The sequence below is a fragment of the Rattus rattus genome, chromosome 2 (assembly GCF_011064425.1).
Source record: "Rattus rattus isolate New Zealand chromosome 2, Rrattus_CSIRO_v1, whole genome shotgun sequence".
Lineage (NCBI taxonomy): Eukaryota > Metazoa > Chordata > Mammalia > Rodentia > Muridae > Rattus > Rattus rattus.
Genome location: NC_046155.1, coordinates 15006010 through 15028506, shown reverse-complemented (window position 1 = coordinate 15028506; position 22497 = coordinate 15006010). Strand labels below are relative to the sequence as shown.

At 41.0% G+C, this 22497-nt stretch overlaps 1 non-coding gene across 1 annotated transcript; it reads left to right on the top strand.

The window, feature by feature from the left end:
- Positions 1–14474: 14474 nt before the first annotated feature.
- LOC116895115 lies at positions 14475–14624 on the top strand. The gene has a single exon (XR_004387263.1). It is a non-coding gene; the product is annotated as a U12 minor spliceosomal RNA (small nuclear RNA).
- The last annotated feature ends 7873 nt before the right edge of the window (positions 14625–22497 follow it).

Sequence of the window (22497 nt, the reverse complement as noted above, 5' to 3'; positions counted from 1 at the left end):
AGATGTACATAAAGACACGCGCACATCAGCACACACACCTTACAGCTCAAAGAAAAGAGGTCAGTTCCTGGAGTTCATAAATTCTACCAATTAATTGGGCCGGGTGCCGCGGCTGTCATTGTACAGAAGACCAATAAAAGAAAATGAAGCCAGGAGATTCATTTCAGAATAAAAGTAGGGATGTAAAAATGTAAGGGAGGCAATCTTTTGCCCCAAGCATTATGTGCCAATCCAAAACAGAAGGAAAGGAATAAAAGCACTGTGGCAGGGAGGAGAGGGAGGTAGACAGAGGTAGGAAATAGCAGTGGGTGCTGTTCTCCCCACTACAGAATCTGCGCAGCAAATTGCTGTGCTTTAAGGAGAAGTAGCAATCAGCAGCGATTGAAATATCCCTGAATGCAGCTATAATGATGTTCCTCTTCTCCCTCTTGTGTCTGGCACGATAAGCCATCATCAGAAATGTGCACCATCATGCAGGGTACATTTTCTAAAGACAAGAACCCCCCTGCATATGATTCCAAGCCTGAGAGCAATCTGCGTGCCCTAGGTGCAGACACGGGGCCAGCTTCACCAGCGTGCAGCCTGCCCAATCACACAGAGGCCTCCTGGTACAAAGACCACATGCTTCATTAAAGGCCACAGTGTTGTCAACTTGAAATTAAAACTCCTCATAATTATGAACAAGGAGGTGTGGGTTTCATCTTGCTGTAGACCTTGTTAATATCAGAGGCATAAAATACAGCTATTTAAAATGTCGGCAACTGAAAGGTTCACGTACAGCTTTCCTGTTCAGGTAATCAGGAACACGGAGAATAAAACAGTAAAGTAGAACATTCTCACATGTCACGGGGGAACTCACCTCTTGTCATTTGCTAGTTACTAAATTGCAACAATTGCCAAAAAGCAGCCTGCTGCCCTGAATCCCAGCTCTACATCCACAATCTACTAAGGCAGTTCTTGGGGTTTTTTATTAATTAACTCCAGTTACAGAGCACCCAAGTCACATCACATCAAAAGGTATTTGACATGAGAAGACATAAGACGATCTGGTAGAAAGCAGAATTATATGAAAAGTATCTCATGTGTATACTGCTGCGAGCTTGTTGGGGAGAAAAGACAGGATCAAAGAGGACACCATAACAAAATAATGCATTGAATCATACGTGATTGTGTTTCTCTGGATCTTTCTCCCTGGCAATGAGCATAGTACAGACCTGATTAAGACATTTCTTTTCAGGTTCTCAGTGCAAGAGTCTTGGGTGAGAGTGTGTCTTGAGTAATTCTCTTATGCCATGGGGAGATGGGTCCAGCTCTGAAAGCTACAAAAGCTTGTCCATGTTTCTATCATGTGTACCAAGGAAAAGACATGAAGGACGATTGGCTCTTCTAAAGAGTCACATGCACACACAGAGAAGTCTCTATTGCCCATGTCTGCTGGCTCAGTCATTGTCAGGTTTCATAAAATCAAGGATCCGGAATCCTATTATGATTCACTGCAAGGAAGAGGCCCTAGAAATCTCTGGATTCCAGGAATGGTCCCGCCATCCTGGTGTCATAGTAGGGTCAAAAAGACTCTGTTCAGTAGAACAAGTGAACAACTATGTGGGAAGAAATGACAGGTTCACAGAACCCAGGACCCCAAGGTATAGGTCAATGTTGTCTGAGATTGTAGCACTCTTACTAATGCCACACAAGGAATAAAACAAGAGCTAGTTCACTACCTGCACTTCAGCAGACTTACCTGCCTGTGTTATATGACTTAAGTTCTGATTCATAGACACCCAAAAGCCAAATATCTGGAGCTTAGCCCTGGTTCACCCTTGTTCTTGAACCACTCTCACTTAAGTAATGGAACTAATTCTGTGGATTCAACTGGATTTTGCCCATAGTTAAGAACCACATAACAGTGTTTAGGCCAACAATGGAACATATACACAGAAGTGGTCCCATAAGAATACAATGGAAGTGAAAAATTCTCATTACCATATGATGTCATACCATTGTAATGTCATGGACAACCACTACTTGTGTGTTTGCAGTGAGGCTCCTGGAAACAAACCTGTTGCTTTGCAAGTTGTATTCAATAATGATGAGACATGACTATGTCATTTGCATACGCACTTTACCATACTCCCATTACTTATATTATATTCCTATGTATAAAAGCATGCTTGCTATGAAAAGGTATGCTAAGTTGCAATAGCAGCCTCCCATCCAGGGCACTGGCTGTGTTGCTGATTAAATGAGAAGGCTGTGTAGTGTGATGGAACTACATCAAAGGGTATGTGTGAGATAACTGTGCTGTTCACAGAATGATGAACTTGCCCTTCTCAGGATCTGCTCCCATTTTTATGCCTTGCATAAGTGTGTGTGCTGATGGAGTAGGGCTAATCATTCAATGATTCATAGCATTTTTGTCAACATCCCATGGAAACAAACCCATGCCACTTTGAAAAAAGCCTGCATACAGCAAGCATTTAATTCATAAGCGTGTTTGACATGCTCTGGTTATTTCTTTCCCATCTTTTAGATGCCTTTCACAACAAAAGCAAAGGAGAGATCACATGGTGAATGTGTTTATAGTTAAGGCATGTTTGGGAATATCTCCTTTTCCTGTTGGTTTTTCTTCTCTAGATACAAGAGGGTCCATGGTTCCTAATATCTCTGGGAACTGGCCATCTTATCAAGACTTAGAGATGCACATGCCTAACCTAGTAATGCACTAAGGTGGCATAAAACATAACAGTTCGTGGATTGTGAGTGGATTAAGAAGTCTTAGCAACAAAGGACACTGTGGTTAGGACAAAACGGCAACCAACAGATTGGGAAAAGATCTTTACCAATCCTACAACAGATAGAGGCTTTATATCCAAAATATACAAAGAACTCAAGAAGTTAGACTGCAGGGAGACAAATAACCCTATTAAAAAATGGGGTTCAGAGCTAAACAAAGAATTCACAGCTGAGGAATGCCGAATGGCTGGGAAACACCTAAAGAAATGTTCAACATCTTTAGTCATAAGGAAATGCAAATCAAAAAACAACCCTGAGATTTCACCTCACACCAGTGAGAATGGCTAAGATCAAAAACTCAGGTGACAGCAGATGCTGGCAGGATGCGGAGAAAGACACTCCTCCATTGTTGGTGGGATTGCAGACTGGTACAACCATTCTGGAAATCAGTCTGGAGGTTCCTCAGAAAATTGGACATTGAACTGCCTGAGGATCCAGCTATACCTCTCTTGGGCATATACCCAAAAGATGCCCCAACATATAAAAAAAGACACGTGCTCCACTATGTTCATAGCAGCCTTATTTATAATAGCCAGAAGCTGGAAAGAACCCAGATGCCCTTCAACAGAGGAATGGATACAGAAAATGTGGTACATCTACACAATGGAATATTACTCAGCTATCAGAAACAATGCTTTTATGAAATTCATAGGCAAATGGTTGAACTGGAAAATATCATCCTGAGTGAGGTAACCCAATCACAGAAAACACACATGGTATGCACTCATTGATAAGTGGCTATTAGCCCAAATGCTTGAATTACCCTAGATGCCTAGAACAAATGAAACTCAAGATGGACGATCAAAATGTGAATGCTTCACTCCTTCTTTAAAAGGGGAACAAGAATACCCTTGGCAGGGAAGAGAGAGGCAAAGATTAAAACAGAGACTGAAGGAACACCCATTCAGAGCCTGCCCCACATGTGGCCCATACATACAGCCACCCAATTAGACAAGATGGGTGAAGCAAAGAAGTGCAGGCCAACAGGAGCCGGATGTAGATCTCTCCTGAGAGACACAGCTAGAATACAGCAAATACATAGGCGAATGCCAGCAGCAAACCACTGAACTGAGAATGGGACCCCCGTTGAAGGAATCAGAGAAAGGACTGAAAGAGCTTGAAGGGGCTAGAGACCCCATATGTACAACAATGCCAAGCAACCAGAGCTTCCAGGGACTAAGCCACTACCTAAAGACTATACATGGACTGACCCTGGACTCTGACCTCATAGGTAGCAATGAATATCCTAGTAAGAGCACCAGTGGAAGGGGAAGCCCTGGGTCCTGCTAAGACTGAACCCCAGTGAACTAGACTGTTGGGGGAGGGCGCAATGGGGGAGGGGTGGGAGGGGAACACCCATAAGGAAGGGGAGGGGGAGGGATGTTTGCCCGAAACCGAAAGGGAATAACACTTTCAAATGTATATAAGAAATACTCAAGTTAATAAAAAAAAAAAAAAAAAAGAAGAAGTCTTAGCAAGGTAGCTAAGTTATTCCTCTGTTCTTGAATTCGGGTCACTATATCTGGTTAAAATGTGGAAGATACTAATTTCCAGGTCATAAAGATTCTACAAATGTTTAAATGCCCCCTCTTCCTTTTCTATCTTACCAGCAAGTCCCTTCCCAGGTTTCCAAAGCCACAAAGCCAGAGATACAAACTTAGTTCTTTCCAGAATGAAACAGTATTGTGAGGAAGAAAGAAATGACATTTTAAGCTCGTGTGAACCCCAGGAGTGTGGCTTTCTTCTTCTTACTAAGGACACCTCTACACTTACAAGAAGTGAGATGGGAAGTAAATGTCCTTACGATGTAGTATGGAGAACAGTAAATGTTCTATTTTTAGCACGTCATGTCTGTGGAAAAGCCCTTAATCTACTTGAAGTCAGCCTCACTTTCAGTATGCTAGTTCACATTTAGAAGTGTATTGGCTCCACGACTTTCTCAAGAAATTTAAGATGTGAGGCTCCTTTAATTATTTTTTTAAAGAATTTAAATTTTAAACTCCACCAACTTTCTTTATCACTGGAAATTAAGCATAGAGGCGACATAGAGAAGCCTGGATTGAAGCCCTGACAGTAGACTAAATCGGAGTGTCTGACCTGTCCACCATGGACCTTTGGCCAAATAATTGAATTGCCCCAATCCTTGATTTTGTCATCATTGGATGATGGTAAAACCCAGGCTTGTGCTGTACACAAGGCAAGATGTTCCTGGCTGATAGTTAACAACTACAGCAAATGTACCCCCAGAGAGCAGGTCTTCCTCTCTCTCTCTCCCTCTCCCTCTCCCTCTCTCTCTGTCTCCTACTGTAACTTAGTTTCCATCTCCATGGTCTCCAACACAGTCTTTCTCACACAGGATGGCTGCTACAGTTACCATTTTCAAAGAGGAGCCTTGTAAAACGCTTCAGCACAGTAAGCACATGTAGCACATTACCCTGTCATTCTCTATCTAAGGCGTTTCTATTAGGAAAGGGAAGGGGAGGCCATGTGTTTCACTTATGCTAAGTGCAGCAGGAGAGGGGGACCTAGAAACCTGTGGGTTTTCTAAAAGGGAAAGTTGGCATAGGGGAACTGGGATAGAGGCTGGGACTCAAATAACCTGACAGCAAGCTCTGCGGCTGCTCTGGAGCTCTCGGCTTATTTATAATTCAAAGCCGGTCTGAAAGGCAATAGGAAAATGACTTAATGGCACCTCCTCCTCGGCTTGTAGCAGGGCTGGCTTTTGCACCTGGAGAGAGCTCTGCAAAGTCCCAGGCAGCCTAGAGCTTATCCATGCCAAGGGGATGTCTGAAAGGTTAGGATCCACGGCATGCTGCAGTGACTGGCATGGCAGGGGCTGGCCTGACAGGCAGCCCACAAGCCTGTGTTTGCTTTTGGCCATCTATTTCTCCCTCTCACTCAGGTCTCAGAATGCTTGGCACCTTTGAGAAGCCCTATCACGGTGAGTTTTCCTGCGCCTGAATTCTAGAAAGAGGAGGATTCTTCAACACCTCTAACTGAGGTGACTAAAGGATAGGACAAGGACCCTGAGGGAAGGAGAATTAAGCAGGCAGTTGGGAACACCAAGAGAAATAGGACAAAGGTCCCTGCAGGTCTATGGGGCGAGGTCGCTGCTGGGAATTAAAAGCAGGTCTATACATTTCTAAGTGAAACAGAGCCAGAAGGAAGGGAAGGGACTTAGAACCAAACAGCGTGAGGCCATCCGGTTGGATGCAGACCAGGCCCTGATGAGATTTCCCCTCCCTGCTTGCAGCTAAACTGGGTGTTTATAACAGCAGCAGCAGCAGCAGCAGCAGCAGCAGCAGCAGCAGCAGCAACAACAACAGCAAGAAGATGCAAGACGAAGTTCAATGAAGCACTGGTCTGGCTGGAGTCCCTTGGCATCTCCCAGGCTCTCAGGGTGTGGGGTGTGTGTGTGGGGGGTGTTTATCATCATCATAGAGACCTTCACTTTCATCGCATTTAAAGTAGAACCATGTTAAAATCTGGAAGGATTAATGAAGTAATATCAAATGAGGTCACCCACTCATTAAACAAAGGGCTAAGCTGCCTTAATACCAACTTTGACGTGCACCTGTTTAGCCAATTTCCATCTGTGTCTGTGGGAGCCAGTGCTGTGCAGTAGTTAGACTCGGAGTACAAACTTGTGTCATGAGATCGCTTTACCCCGAGCTGACCTCAGCAGCCAAGCAGGGTACATACACCATCTGTATTCAGAGGCTAGTTGAGACGTGTATGGCTACAGCACATTGGGCAGAAGGCAGCCTCTGCCGAAGATCCTAAATTGGCAGACAAAAAGAGGTCGTTTTCAACCTCTATTCTAGCTCACTGACCTAGATTTTTTTTCGTGTTCATTAAATGTCACGTTCCGCAGATCAAATGGCAAATCCTGTGTCCTCGAATGAATCTAGAGTGAAATCGTGGAGCAACTGAAATTCATTTTATATTTCCACTGACCCCCAGCCAGCTCCTATTTCCTTAACCATCCCTTGGTCCCATCAAATTAAACTGAACCCAGTAATGGCACAGAGCTATGGCAACAAAAATACCACTTTTTAAGAGAGACTTCTAAATGAGTAAATCTTTAAAAACGGAATGAAAAGGCTCGGCTAATTGTGCCAAAGTACATAATTTATCTGGCTTGGCTTGCTTCTCACTGACCAGTCGTTCTGTGGCCTCATGCCCCAAGCATTGGAGAGTCTGTCATTGGACCAGGGAAACCTGCAGAATAGCCACGGGTGCTCTGTTTTATTTGTTGTTTTTCTATTAAAGACGTGAAAAAGTATTTGTGGTGCTGGTCTATCCCTGTGAACAGGAAGAGTCTGGCGGATTCAAGTGTATGGTCCTGTGAAGGGACACGGGTGGAGAGTCTCGGAGTGGATCCTCATGGTAAGTTTTCATCTTGCCAATGACCATGAGAGGGGCGAAGAAAACTCAGATTCATTTCCAGTCCTTAGTCAGGGTCAGATCCAAAAGAAACTTTAGACAATTGGTCTAGCTGAGGAGCCTATTAACATACCAAAGCTCAAACGGACCTCCAGGCTCACTCTGTACTCAGCACTAGGGCTCTTCTCTGCTCTTCTCACTATTTCCTTGAACTAAACTTCTCCAGCTCAAGGGCTTCCCTTCCCCCCAGCTTCTCATTCCCATAAAACCCCCCAGACTTATAGCCATGAACTCTCTCAGTGCCCCCTTTTGCCCTCCTTTTGTTCTCTCTCTCTCTCTCTCTCTCTCTCTCTCTCTCTCTCTCTCTCTCTCTCTCTCTCTCATCCTCCTCCCTTTGTGCTTTCTCTTTCTTTTCTTCCTCTCTTGGCCATCTTTCCTCTTTGATCTCTCTCCTCTCTTCTCCTACTCCCTTCCCAACTCCCTCTCCTCTAGTGGCCCAGTCAGTTCAGTGTGCTGGCCATGCTTAGTTTACTACTTTCTCTCTGCTCTGGACTCTTCCTCTGGCTTTTCTCTCCCTTGTACCTACAATAAAATCCTTCCCCTTAACTATACCTTGGAGCAGTCATGTCCTCACTTTATACACATTGCTTTTTTTTTATTCTGGTTCAGTTCATATGTTTGGTTTATGAATTTTATCTTTCGGGTTTTTTTCTTTGTTTGATGGTTTTTTTTCTCCCCATCTTTTTGGTTGTTTAATGGATTCACTGAATTAAAAAATATGGGAAGAACCGTTATTGGCAATTAGGAAAAATACACACAAAGAGACAGCAAAAATATGAACTAAGACATTAAAATTTTAAAAAAAAATGAGGAAAGGCAGGTAGAAAGTAGGTTTCACATATCTTGTAACATTTTTATGTTTGTGCATTGGAGACTAAAAATGGCTGAGGAAAACTGAGTTTCCCACCATGTTGTAAAAATTTGTAGAGCACAAAGCAAACCTCTGAAGACTGGCACAAACAAACGAACTACAAAAATTTAATAAAGAAGGAAGGAGTTACCCTTGGTAATTCTAAGCTCCTTGTTTTACTGCAAGAAAGAAAGTCCTTGAGGAAACAATCTATCCATTTTCAGCCTTCTACCACAGAAAAGATTCTGACTTGCAACTTCAACAGCTTCCAAAGATCAGATGGCACAAGCTAATCTCACTCCTTCCTGTGCTGGATCAAAAGTCCAAGGTGACAAAGGAGGGTGAGATTGTGATCAGCCAAGGCTTCAGCTACTGATTTGATTCTGATCTCCTGTTCTGTGGCATTCTTATAACCAAGTCAAAGCAAATGAGCTTATTCCAGGATTATGCTCAAGAGGGAGCTACCAGAAGGCAGCAAACGGAAGGGGAAAGAAGGGCATCGCTGTCAGGAATCTGCTTTGGGTCTTTCTTAGCAGCCACTCAGGAGGGACGCTAACCTTTGCTTGTTCACTTGGAATGGGTCAACCGTCTTGCACATTATCAATAACAGTGAGGGTATGAGCTTATTCCTTAAGCATGTTTGAGACAGAACAAGATAGGGGAGTTCAGTGGGTGATGCTGATGTGTCAGGGTAAGTTACATGAGGGGAGCATGCAACTAAATATCAGAGGGCATCTCTCTCACCTGATGAAAACAACTGGAATTAGTACTGTCAACTTATCCTCCCATATCCTACTTTATATTAAACTTTATAATAGGTTGAAAGAATGAAATAACTCAGCTTAAGTTCCTTGAGAGTATATTAGAATGGGGAAGAAATTGTTTAGAAGAAAATTCTAGATTTCTAAGCATATGAGAAAGACATAGTCAAGAATCTGGAAGAAAGTGGGGTAGAATGTTGGATCCAAAGTTAGCTTGATGTGTGATTATGTTAACTAATTGTGTGGGGATGATTTGAGAGAGGCTGATCAAGCCTGGCATTCCAGAAAGTAGCACACTCAGCTGCTGAATGATGCCTAATTTTCTACCACTAGAAATGAAAATTAAAATAGACTGACTTCTGTGAGCCAAAAACTATGAATGCTCCAGCCTCTTATTAATGTCTTCTTGAAGATGTCTGCACAGAGGCTCTGCCCTCATCTTCTTGCAATAAATGGTCCATGTTTCAGAGAAGCAAATCACATACTCAGAATCCAATAGTAGACTAGCTCAATTGGGAGCTAGTGAGATGGCTCAACTCATGAAGGCATTTGCTATCAATCTTGATCTCAGGGATTCACAAGCTAGAAAGACAGAACCAAATTCCACAAGTTGTCTTCTCACCTCTGAGAAAACACACACACACACACACACTCACACACACACACAGAGAGAGAGAGAGAGAGAGAGAGAGAGAGAGAGAGAGAGAGAATAAATATAAATTCTTTTAAAGCAAGGTTGATCCGCTTCAGAATCTGTCTTGATTCTGTATAGAGTACCAAAAAGGCAATCTTTTGAGTTAACCTTTGTCATAGGCTTCAGAGATGTGGTACTTCTAATATTGGCAAACCATTTATATTTTAATACAAATAATTTTTTAAAATGTCCTCAGATGTGCTTCCTGGAAGTTAGTGATACAAAAAGATGAAACACTGATTATATAGCTAAGTTAGTAGAATACTTGTCTATCAAGCTCAAAGCTCTAGGTTCAATCCCCAGAATCATATAAATTGCATAGAGTGGTACACGGTTGTAATCCCAACCCTTAGGAGGCAGATACAGAAGAATCAGAAATTCAAGGTCATCCTCAGCTCTAACACAAGTTTGAGACAAACCCAGTTTACATGAGACCTTGTAACAACTAAGAAGAGTGAAAACACTGTCACGAAATGTGGGATACTGAAATTCAGGAAACTCAGAGCTAGAGATGCAAATGCTTTAAGACATGTTTTCTGGCTAACCATTTCTAGCCCATCACAAAGGAAAAAAACTATAAATTTCTTATATTTAGATAATGTTCCTCTATCCTGAAGTACATCATCAATCATGACAAACATATCACCCGAGAATGGATTAGATTGGTAATAGCCCTATACCTTAGAAAGCAACAATTGTCACTGCTTTAAAATGTCACTTAGTCCACAAAGATGAATTTCTAGATGCAAACTTTTTATGGACAAAGGTTCAGTTAATCCCAGGTCTTCTGACTTCAGTGGATAAACGTTCACCCCTGAGAATGAGGATAGTGTTTTATGGAGTTTATATTCGTGCTTTTCTGATACGCTGGGTTCAGTCAGGACTCTCCTTTGGGAATCCTCTAGGTTCTCTCACACATTGTTGTTTGCTAGCTTAAAATGTAAGATAAAACCAGGAACTAGAAATTTGTTTTAGTGTACATTTACACGACTCAGTTTTTCCAAAATGTCTTCATTCGTTTTGTTTTGTTGTTTTTTCTTATTAGTAAAAACATGCTGATTTCCTTTGGGTTTTGTCTCCTTCTGGTTCATGGGAACATGACACTTTTACCCGTGAGGATGTAATCCAGTCTGGACAAGCGAGATGTGAGAAACACTTTCTCAATATTTCTGCAAGTTTCCACATGCTTTAAAGAAGGCTCCAAAGAGCGACTTTGATCTTTCTCTGAATAGCAGAGAGCCAAAAGTATTCTAGAACAGTCTGGTTATTTCTCTTACTAAATGAGATCCCACCCTAAGAACAATTGAGCACATCAAGAACAAAGTACAGCAGGTCGGGCTGTGGAGATTGGAGGTTTGGTGGCACTGAAAGACACACATAAGTTTGAGCTATTACACCCCAATTTACAAGAGCAGCAGGCTCGAGTTTCTGTCTTATATTATAACAGAAACATCTCAACAAGCCATCTGTATTTGGATTGAGTAAAGACTGATGTGCTCTATGGTTGACTGAACTTAAATAAGCGTTCACAAATGGCACCCAAAGCTCTCCGTGCAGAAGGCACGGAGAGAGTGGCAGTATTGCTACAGGGGCAGATTCATATAAGGCACATGTCCTTGCTGCAGTTTTGGGTGGGAACCACAGGAAAGGAAGGCGAGTACAGCAGTTCCAGACACTTCCAAGAGTTTGACCTAAGAGTCCTGGAGAAGTTAACTGATGAGAAACAGCTCTTTGATGTGAAGAGAGATTTGAGTTGTGACAATAACGGTACTGTCTGTGGTATTTGAAAACCAGGTGCAAAATCTCTGAGATGCCAGGATATCCTAGTTTCGGAAAGAACTTTCTTCCGATTTAATTATTTTTCAAAGTTGGACCAACAGCAGCAGCAGACTGGGAACTTGTACAAGATGTACATTTGTTTTTCTAGCCCCAAGCTATACCTCCCAATTCAGACACAGGGGATGGAGCGTAATGTGTTTTAACAAGATTTGTGGATACTTCTCTTGCATGCTCTAATGTGAGGATTTTTTTGTCTGAAGGGTTTCAATGGTGTTTTTAAAACCTAGATTTGATAGTCTAGGGTCTGTGTCCTCAAATTCATATGTTGGAATCCTAGTCCCTGGCTTGAGAGTATGTGTCAGTGGAGCCTCTGGGAAGTACCATTATGAGAGTGGAGGCCCCTGGAATAAGACTTGTGTCCTGAGGTGGGGGGGGGGATGACTTGTGTCCTTATAAACTTCAGAGAGATTACACACTGCTTTCACCATGTGAAGACAGAAGGTTACTGCTACCAGTGAACCACCAGGAAACGGCCCATTCTATACACCCAGTTCACCACTGCCATGTTCTAGTTAGTCTCAGAGTATGAGGAGGAAAGTCCTACTGTTTAGAAGCCATCTAATCTATGGTATTTTTGTAGCAACCAACACACTGGATATTCATAAGCATGAATTGGGACCAACTTACATTTTTATTTCCACTAACCTCTAGTCAAAGCTTAGTATTTCCTTGGGTGCAAACCAGAACATGCAGCATCACATACCCCAACTGAATGGAGAGGTATTTATTCCTGGGCCACATTTCAGAGGTGGCAGTTATATTAAAAACACCATCAATACTCATTGCTATCTTAAAATTATGGTAATTATGTGGCCTGTTGCTAGATTATTAATGTGTTTGTTTGAAGCACTTTTGGATAAGACAGCTCCAAGTCTGGATAAGAAAAAGCATTCTATTGCAAAGGGAGGAAGCTCTTTGGGAATCCACAAGAGGCATGGGGCAGTTAACAAGTGCAGGGAATCACAAGGCAAAGCAGGCACAGGATTAAAGGTGACTCCCCAGGGGAAGACGTAAGCAGAATCCCCATCAAAATGAAGTCAGGCAGCCCCAGTGAAAAGAAACCTGCAGAATTTCCCTCAGGACAAACCAATAGGTCCCACATGCCTCAAATCCAGTTGCTTGTACAGTGGCGTACCTGGGTCAGCAGGTGGAGGGTTTTCTCAGCTTAGTGAGCTGTGCCCACACTCCATCTTAACAGGACATTGTTGTTTAAAACTGAACTACCCTGGTGGCCAGGGGACAGGGAGTAGCTAAACGTCAGGAACCGAAATTCAAACTACTTCAGCCCCCAAGAACAGAGTAAACCCTAGGAGGCAGCTGTAGACAGGGGAAGGGTTATATAACAAGCTCCAAAATGTAGAAGGCAGAAGGCTTGGCTGGGACAGTGCAACTGTATTGTAAGGAGCCTGGCGTCAGGCCATGTCACCTGAGGCAATTTTGACAGCCCTGAGCTGGAGGTCAGTAGGCCAACTAGTGTCTGGAACCAGCTAGCTGCTGTAAGATTCATTGTTGTAGAGTGGAGAACTTCGAAAGTTCTTACCAAGTCCTTAGTATCTGCAGATATATCCCTCCAGCAGGGTGATTAGTGCTTAGTGGTTTGTTAAAGTAGGAAGGCAGGCCTCTGCCCACACAGCCCTCAGTGCTGTGGCTTCCTCTCCTCTCATCATATTTGAGAGACAGCCCTCAGTCACCCCAGAGAATACGGTTTGAGGAGTCTTGGGAGGTTAGGAGGATGACCAAGACTATATACTGCAAAGCCAACTGTGGCCAGCAGAACCAACCACCTGGCTTCAAAGAAGAGGAGCTACTGACATGAGGATGCTGTGGTAGACAAAAGTCAATGGTCAAACATATGCCCACTGCTAGCATAAGTCCAGGAAAGTCAGGGTCCACAAGCTGGACTGTTAACCTCTCCCTCAGTCTGTACATGGGAGGATGGGATGCTCCAATTAGCAACTTTGGTCATTTTAATTCTTTGTCTCTTCTTTAATGTTTCTTCCTTTATTTTTTATTTTTATTTTTTTTGTTCCCACCCTAGTACTTTTGATCCTGTGCTTCCCCTCTTATTTTTACTATACTTTAAGCATAATATTTTTGCTTCATAATATTTTTATTTTACTACATTTTATTTTATTTTAGTGTGAATGTGTGTTTTGCATGGATATATGTCTATGCAGCTTATGCACTTTTGAGGGTTCAACCTTAGTACCTCTTGGAAAGGAGAAAATAAACTGGCTATAGAAACTATAATGCCAAATGATAACAAAAAAGAGATCCACAACTAGAACTTGAAGAGAAGTCCAAATGAACAGATGAACATACCACAACAAACAAAAAGAAAGAGAGAAAGAGAGAAAGAGAGGGAGAGAGAGGAAGGAAGGAAGGAAGGAAGGAAGGAAGGAAGGAAGGAAGGAAGGAAGGAAGGAAGGAAGAAAACATGGAACAGCAAGGTGTCATGACTCCTACAGAGATCACTGCTTCTCAGCTACTAAGGTCAAAGTTATAGAAATGGGCAAGACCAGACAAGATTTCAAAGGTTTGTGAGCAATAACAACAACAAACTAGAAGAAAAAAAACCCAAAAAACGAATAGGTGAATTGAATAAAGAAATTGTCCCATGTCAAAGGGAGGAAAGCCAACAATAGAAAAGTAAGTAAATAAGTATAATAAAAATTAAATAAATAACAGAGTTGGTATGGATGAAAAACTCAGTAACTTGAATAAAATGCACAGTAGAAAATATCACAACAAATTTAAACATAAGAAAAAATCAGTCGTGAAGATTAAGACAAATATTATAGTCAAGCATCAGTAGAAGAGAGACAGTAATTGAGTATAACAAAAATATTCAAGAACTCTGAAATAAGATCATAGCACCAAATCAAAGAATCTATGAAGTAGAATAAGAAGCTAAAATAAAACAAAGACATAGAGAATCTATTCAATAAAATAACACCAGAAAAAAACTCAAAATCCAGAGCAAAAACTGAAATTCTAAACAGAAGAAGCATTAAAAAAAACTCTCTATGACTTATTGTGTTTAATTTATTACAAATACAAAACAATTAAACAATGTTAAAAGCTGAAATCAGTGCCTTAAACTATGAGTAAGGAAAATAATGATTTCAGGTACCGCCTGAGTCCTTACTGCTTATGTTAGATGAATTTTTGAGCAAGTAAAAGTTGCTATCTAAGGTGACCTGCCCACTTTGTGGGATGCCTAGGTAATGCAATCTGCCTAACCCCTAATTAAAAAAGAAAGAAAGAAAAAAGAAAGAACAAAAGAAAGGAAGGAAGGAATGAGGAAAGAAAGAAAGAAGAAAAAAGGCTGAAATAAAAAACTCAAACTCACAGAAGCAAAAACCCGTCAGATTAATATCAAATCATTGATGAGAATCCTAAAAGCCAGGGAAACATGGAATTGGGCATTTCAAGCACTGAAAGTAAACTGACTGTCAACAATGGTTTTAGTAATACCTAATAAAGCATTCTTTTAAAATTGGTAGAGAAATAATAATAATAATCTTGTTCCAGATATGAAGAAAATGTGGTAATTAATGGTCACCTAAAAAGCACTGCGGAACAAACAGATTGTGAAAAGATCTTTACCAATCCTACAAGAGATAGATGCTTTATATCCAAAATATACAAAGAACTCAAGAAGTTAGACCACAGGGAGACAAATAACCCTATTCAAAAATGGGATTCAGAGCTAAACAAAGAATTCACAGCTGAGGAATGCTGAATGGCTGAGAAACACCTAAAGAAATGTTCAACATCTTTAGTCATAAGGGAAATGCAAATCAAAACAACCCTGAGATTTCACCTCACACCAGTGAGAATGGCTAAGATCAAAAACTCAGGTGACAGCAAATGCTGGCGAGGATGCGGATAAAGAGGAACACTCCTCCATTGTTGGTGGGATTGCAGACTGGTACAACCATTTTGGAAATCAGTCTGGAGGTTCCTCAGAAAATTGGACATTCCACTACCTGAGGATCCAGCTATACCTCTCTTGGGCATATACCCAAAAGATGCCCCAACATATAAAAAAGACACGTTCTCCACTATGTTCACAGCAGCCTTATTTATAATAGCCAGAAGCTGGAAAGAACCCAGATGCCCTTCAACAGAGGAATGGATACAGAAAATGTGGTACATCTACACAATGGAATATTACTCAGCTATCAAAAACAATGCCTTTATGAAATTCATAGGCAAATGATTGGAACTGGAAAATATCATCCTGAGTGAGGTAACCCAATCACAGAAAAACACACATGGTATGCACTCATTGATAAGTGGCTATTAGCCCAAATACTTGAATTACCCTAGATGCATAGAACACATGAAACTCAAGAAGGATGACCAAAATGTGAATGTTTCACTCCTTCTTTAAAAGAGGGAACAAGAATACCCTTGGCAGGGAATAGAGAGGCAAAGATTAAAACAGAGACAGAAGGAACACCCATTCAGAGCCTACCCCACATGTGGCCCAAACATATACAGCCACCCAATTAGATAAGATGGATGAAGCAAAGAAGTGCAGGCCAACAGGAGCCGGATGTAGATCTCTCCTGAGAGACACAGCCAGAATACAGCAAATACAGAGGCGAATGCCAGCAGCAAACCACTGAACTGAGAATAGGACCCCCGTTGAAGGAATCAGAGAAAGAACTGGAAGAGCTTGAGGGGCTCGAGACCCCCATATGAACAACAATGCCAACCAACCAGAACTTCCAGGGACTAAGCCACTACCCAAAGACTATACATGGACTGACCCTGGACTCAGACCTCATAGGCACCAATGAATATCCTATTAAGATCACCAGTGGAAGGGAAGCCCTTGTCCTGCTAAGACTGAACCCCCAGTGAACGTGATTGTTGGGGGAGGGCGGCAATGGGGGAAGATGGGGAGGAGAACACCATAAAGAAGGGGAGGGGAGGTGTTAGGGGATGTTGGTCTGGAAACCGGAAAGGGAATAGCACTTCGAAATGTAAATAAGAAATACTCAAGTTAATAAAAAAATTTAAAAAAACAAAAACAAAACAAAACAAAACAAAAAAAAAGCACTGCGAAAAATCCTTAAAGAAATACTTTACACAGAGGAAGAAGAAAGACAGAGTTAATTGCAAGAACACAGGAAAGAACAAATTTCCTGAAAGGAACAGATCGACAAGCAAAAAAAAGTTAGGAATATATCCATCTGGTCTAACACAGCAAAACATTAAACCTCTGATACTAATAGAGGAGAAAGGAAAGAGCATACTACAAGTCCAACTAACCAGAAAATCACCCAGCAAAATGACAAGAATCAGTAGACTTCTTTTAATAACAACCAAAATATAATCTCAGCCCACAGTAAAAGGCATAGACAATGAATAAACTAGATCTAACACTGTTGCCTCTGAGGAACACTCCAAACAGAAAAAGACATCGACAGCCTGAGAGTCAAAGAATGGAAGTCAATTTATTAAGCAAATGGAAACCTAAAACAAACTAATATGACTATGCTGGTATCTGATAAAGCAGATTTCAGCAAAAATTAGTCATATATATATATATAGTCATACACACTAGTTAAGGGTATAATTCATCAGGAAAATATAATAATTACCCCATTATTATGCTTAGATTACCCCATTCTATAAAACAAATGCTAAATCATAACAACAGAAACTACACAAATATTGAGAGACTGAAAAACAAACAGGGTAACAATACAACAGGACAACCAAAAAACAAATGATACTGAATTTTCATAATTGACATAGACATAAAGTTCTCAAACAAAATATTTAAAATTCAGGAGCATATTAAGATTATACACTTCGGTCATGTTAGTTTTATCCAAGACGCAAAGATGGTTTAATATATCTAAATCAATAATTATGATACTTCAGATTAACAGATAAATAAAAATCACATGATCAACTCCTTTTGATGGTCCCCTTTCTCACATTTCAAAATTCTTTCTACATTCTTCACACATCCCTCTTAAATCTATATTCTTTTGCATATGTGACAGGTTGTGTAATATGTGTTAAAAATATCTTATCTTAGTTAACAATGATCTTTAGTTCCATCCATTTTCCTGCAGCTATTTATTTTCATTTAAACTATTGTTGCTTGAGAATTTCATACATCAATACTGTATTTCATTATGTCCACCCTTCCTTTCTGCTCTCTTCAAGTTCTCCTGTGTCTTCTACATTTTCTTTCATATCCATGTCTTCTTCCTTAATTATTATTTTTCCAGTGCAAATTTCTGATACCTTTGGTCAAACAAAATTGGGCAGTCTCAGTGGTTTGCCTTCCTTCTGGATCTTATGCTCTATTCTCCTCATGTGCATGTCTGTTTCTGTGCCAGTATCTGTTTTCGTTAATTATGGATGTCTAATGTAATCTGAAAAGAGGCATTGTGATACTTCCAAGCATGGCGCTGCTGACTAAGGATCACATTGGCTATTTAGGGTCTTTTCTGCTTTTGTGTGAATTTTTAAGTAACTTTTGTTACTTTTCGAACAATGTCATTGGAAACTTGATGGGAATTGTATTGATCGCTTTTGGCAGTATAGCCATTTAAACAATATTAATTCTGTCAGTCCATGAGCACAGGGGTCATTTCACCTTCTAGTGTATTCCTTAATTTGTTTCTTTAGTGTTTAAACATTTCCACTGAACAAGTTTTTCATTCTTTGGTAAGATTTATTTCTAGGAATTTTCTTTAGAAAGTATTGTAAATGTAATTTTTCTTCTTGACTTGCTTCTTGGCAACGTTGTGATTGGGGTACAGAAGAGCTCCTGATTTTTGCCTGTTGATTTTGTGTTCTGCTACTTTGCTGAAAATGTTCATCAGATCTAAAATTTTTCTGCTGAAGTTATTAAGGTCTTTTAAGTATAAAATCATGCCTTCTGTAAGTAGGGATAATTTGACTCTCCTCCTATTTTTATCCTTTTTTATTTTTTCTCATGTCTTACTACTCTACTTAAGATTTAAGTAAAGATTCTTAAATAGGAATGGAGGAAGTGGGCACCCTTGTCTCCTCTGCTACAAAGGAGGCAGAGGAGGGGGAGCAAAGAGAGCAAGGCCAGGTGATACACAGGCATGAAAATGTCACATGAAACCCATTGTATGACGACCGAAAGTTAATTTTAAAAAGCCAATGAAAGAAACATGTATTACTAATCTAAATCTTTAACTGTCTCAATATTTACATTTAAATGTAACTTATTTCCTTTGCAAATTTATACATTTTCTTATATGTACTGAAATCTTGATCCCAGGATGAAGGCCCAGGCTCCACTGGGCCTCTGGAAAAGAACAAAGCCCACACAAGTCCCTGTCTTGGAAGTACTACTGTCACCAGCTCCATCTCTTACTTTGTTGTTTCCAGTCAGAAGGAAGGGAAATTATCTAAAAGGACAGAGTTCTAGAAGCTGCAAACAAAGTCTTACTTGACCAACTCTCCCCTTGCATCTGGCTGGAGGCAGAGACGGCATCCTGATTTTCACTCCTGGCATTTTAGGCTCCAGAGTGATCCGTCTGTATCTTGTGATCATCTGTCTCTTTCTGAACCAGCAACCCAGACAGCACTCAGGGTCACACCTTGTCTAATTCATCTTTGAATATCACAAAAGTAATTACATCATCTTCGACGTCCCTGTTCAATCCATATGTTTCTTCTGGTTTTTCTTTAAGACACAGTGATCTTACTATGTCATCCGGGCTGGCCTTGGACTTCTGGACTTAGTCCTCCTCAGCCATGAGTGTAGCTGGGACTACAGACATCCCACTGCATCGGGCTTATGTCTGTTTCTTAATTATTTCAAACCTAGACAGCACAGACCAGCACTATGCTTGGCCTCCTTTAAAGCTTTCCTGGAGTGAATGTCTGGCTGTCTTTCCATCTTGCTCTCCTTCTGAGTATGACAGAGCCATGTGGAGCAACACACTTCTACCCAGGAGGGTCCTTAATTGTTCCTCGGGAAGCACTGGTCTACAAGCAGAAGCTGAAGTGGTGCGCTTAGACTAGGGCTTTCACTTCTTTGCATTGCTGCCCTTTCCGAAGTGATAATAGTCAAGAATTCTGTAAGCCAGTTGAAAAGGTTCTTCCTTAGCCACTGGGCACAGAGCCCACTGAAGCTCCACTGAGGAAATGTTAGATATATTCTAGAACCTCAGACAAAACATTTTACCAATAGCAATACCACCATCAACCATTTAGGGAAAAAAAAATATTTAATCCTTGTGTAAACTAAAAGAGAACAATCATGGTTAGCTATGTATTGTGCAAGGACATAGGCCAGCCAAGGTGATAAATCCAGGACTTCAAATGGGTTGCCATAGCTCTACCCCCCCCACCTCCTACCATCCACTGTTTATTGGCACATTTGACATGCAAAGCTCTATGTAGATGCCTTTCCTCTACAGTTCCCATAATGCTGTGGGCAGGACTTGCTGAAGAACTGAAGTTTAAAGAAATTAAAGTGTCTTTCCCAGGGCTATTGGTAATGATGGGACTGGAGTCTTGGCAAAAATTCCTTTCCCTCTTCTCCTGCTGTATCGTGCCTCTCCTGAGTCTGGCTCTGCCTCCAGTTCAGAAGCCACACTACTGAAGTAGCACGACTCCGTGCACTTTCATAAGGTATCTAATTTAAACCGCATGAAATGCTGGATGAGTCATATTATCACCTCCAGTATACAAGAGTCAGGAAGTAGAAGAAATGTATTTGAGTCTCAGCTACACAGAGCAGACTTTTGAATCCCAGTTTTAACCCAAGTCAAAATTTGATAAATTATGATTTAAAAAGCTTTGATGCAATCTCTCCCTATTCATAGCCCCGTAGCCTACTGGAGGTAGCAGGCGGGACACAGAGAGGACAGTGCCAACAGAGCACACACTGCAGCTGCTTGGCCTTTCATTGTACTTGCGTTTCCAATGGGAGGATTTGCTTTATTTAAGCCCTAGTGAATTCTTCTGACTCCCATTGCAGACAACTATTTGCTACAATATGATGACAGCATATTTCCCTTTTGGAATGTTGAATGGAAGGGCTGAGATAATGGTCAGTCCTCCCCGTTCTGATGAAAAGAGAAGGCTGGGAGAACACGGCAGCTTTGACGTTTGTCAGCTTGTTAGCAGGAGCCTTCCGGACATGTCTTTATTTCTGTAGTCAGCTCTAGTTGGTGCTAACAAAAAGTGGCTGCAGTCTGGGTACGGAAGAAATTTCATTACTGTGTTCAAAATAATTGAATAAAGAGACCAAGAAATAAGGCCAACTTGGACGTAAGATGTAAGACATAAGGCCAAACGTAAGGGGAACCATGCTTATTCGGGTTACTTAAGGGATGACAAACTGCTGTTTTGAAAACCAGTGGTTTGGGGACATCTCATGTGTGGAAATACTGGACATCATCTGTAATTGTGCTGAGCAGTGAGAAAGACACCTGCTTCAAGCCTATTATGATAATGACTGTATGAGAGACCGGAGGAAAGACATCTAGGGTTATACTTTCTGACTTTTGGGACTTGTTCTGTTAAGAATAAAAGCCTCATTAGGAGAGTTTTAAGATGAATTATATTTCTCCATTTCTCTCGCAATTAATTTCCAGGCAGCCTAGTTGCAATTTGCAAGTTAGATGCTTTTGCCCTGAGCAGGGTGGCCTGAGTCGGCTGAGGACCAGCAGAGGGCAGTGCTGAGCTGACGCTGGCTCGGGCGCTTACTTGGGGCTATAAAATTGTGCTTGTTATTAAATGAAATCTTACGGCTAACTTAGCCACAGAGGAAATTAAACTGCTAATTATGTGTGTTTAAACCACTAAAAAGGGTTCCGTTGTTGCTCTGGATTTCAAGAAACACCTACCTCATCTCTAGATTTAAAATATGTAATTATGCCTTGAAATAGTACCTATTAACAATTATATACAATTTTTTTTTAATTTGTAGACTTATCTGCTTGCAAAGTCTGTCTCCTTTAAAGCAAATAAACAATAGATTGGCGGCTTTAGCATTGTGATTTCTTTAATAGAACATGTCAGTGACTTTCATTGAGCAATCCATGCTCAAATTATGTATGGGTCAGAGTTTTAAAGGATTAACAAAATAGACATATTGTTCTTATGGTATCACACACACACACACACACACACACACACACACACAACACAAAGAAAAGAACAACACAAACAAATGAACAGGATCTCTTTGGGGACAAAAATTTGCAAACCTGGAAAGAGACCTGTTGGTTTGTTTGTTTTGTTTTTCCCTGAAAACCTGGTTTTCTGGAAAAAAGGAATAATGACTCAACTGTGCATGATGTCATTGTCAAATTAGCCTCATGACTAGGAGTAAAACCGTCCTCTCAGAGATGATGAAAAGGCAACGAGCACCCAAGACTGGGTGGGGACTGTGCCTCGCACTTGATAGCTACCCATGCATCACCTCACGAGCCGAGTGGAGAGAGATTTTATTTGAGGTAGCAAAAATATAAATAGGAATTAAGCATGAGTATCTGTCAGCTGAATGATTTGTGTGCCTCAGGCCCTTGCGTTTCCAACATGGTTTCATTTTTATATTATTCAGGTTCTAACTTTTCTTAGTGTTTTTCCAAGGCCAGCTGGAGTACCTTTCCCCCTTCTAAATTGGAATCTTCAACAAGTCTGCAAAGGACTTGCCTGCACCGGCAAATTCGAGAAGCGCTATATATTGGATCTTATAGCTAATAATTTAATTTCTCACCAAGGTTCATTTCCCAGCACTTTAGTATAGAAATGGTTCATAAAGCCCCAAATTACTCATTTGCAATTAATTAAAGGAAGTTTTTGTGTGTATGCCAAATGCTGCTGTTCCCCCTTTTGTGACAAACAAAACGTTTGAAAATCTGTAACGGATTCCCTTTTTCCAGCTGGACTTAGCACATTGGCCACTCCCGACTTCAAGAGATTCCTGGAAGGATGAATGCCACTCAAACAGGCTCTTGTAGATTTACTTTCTGCGGTTGGCCCTGCTGAGAGCCAGCTCCAGGGTTCACCACCCTGTCACGGCTCTTCTGTCCACTTTACTGCTTGCCTTTTATGGGTGTCATGAAAAAATGATAATGACCCGTTTT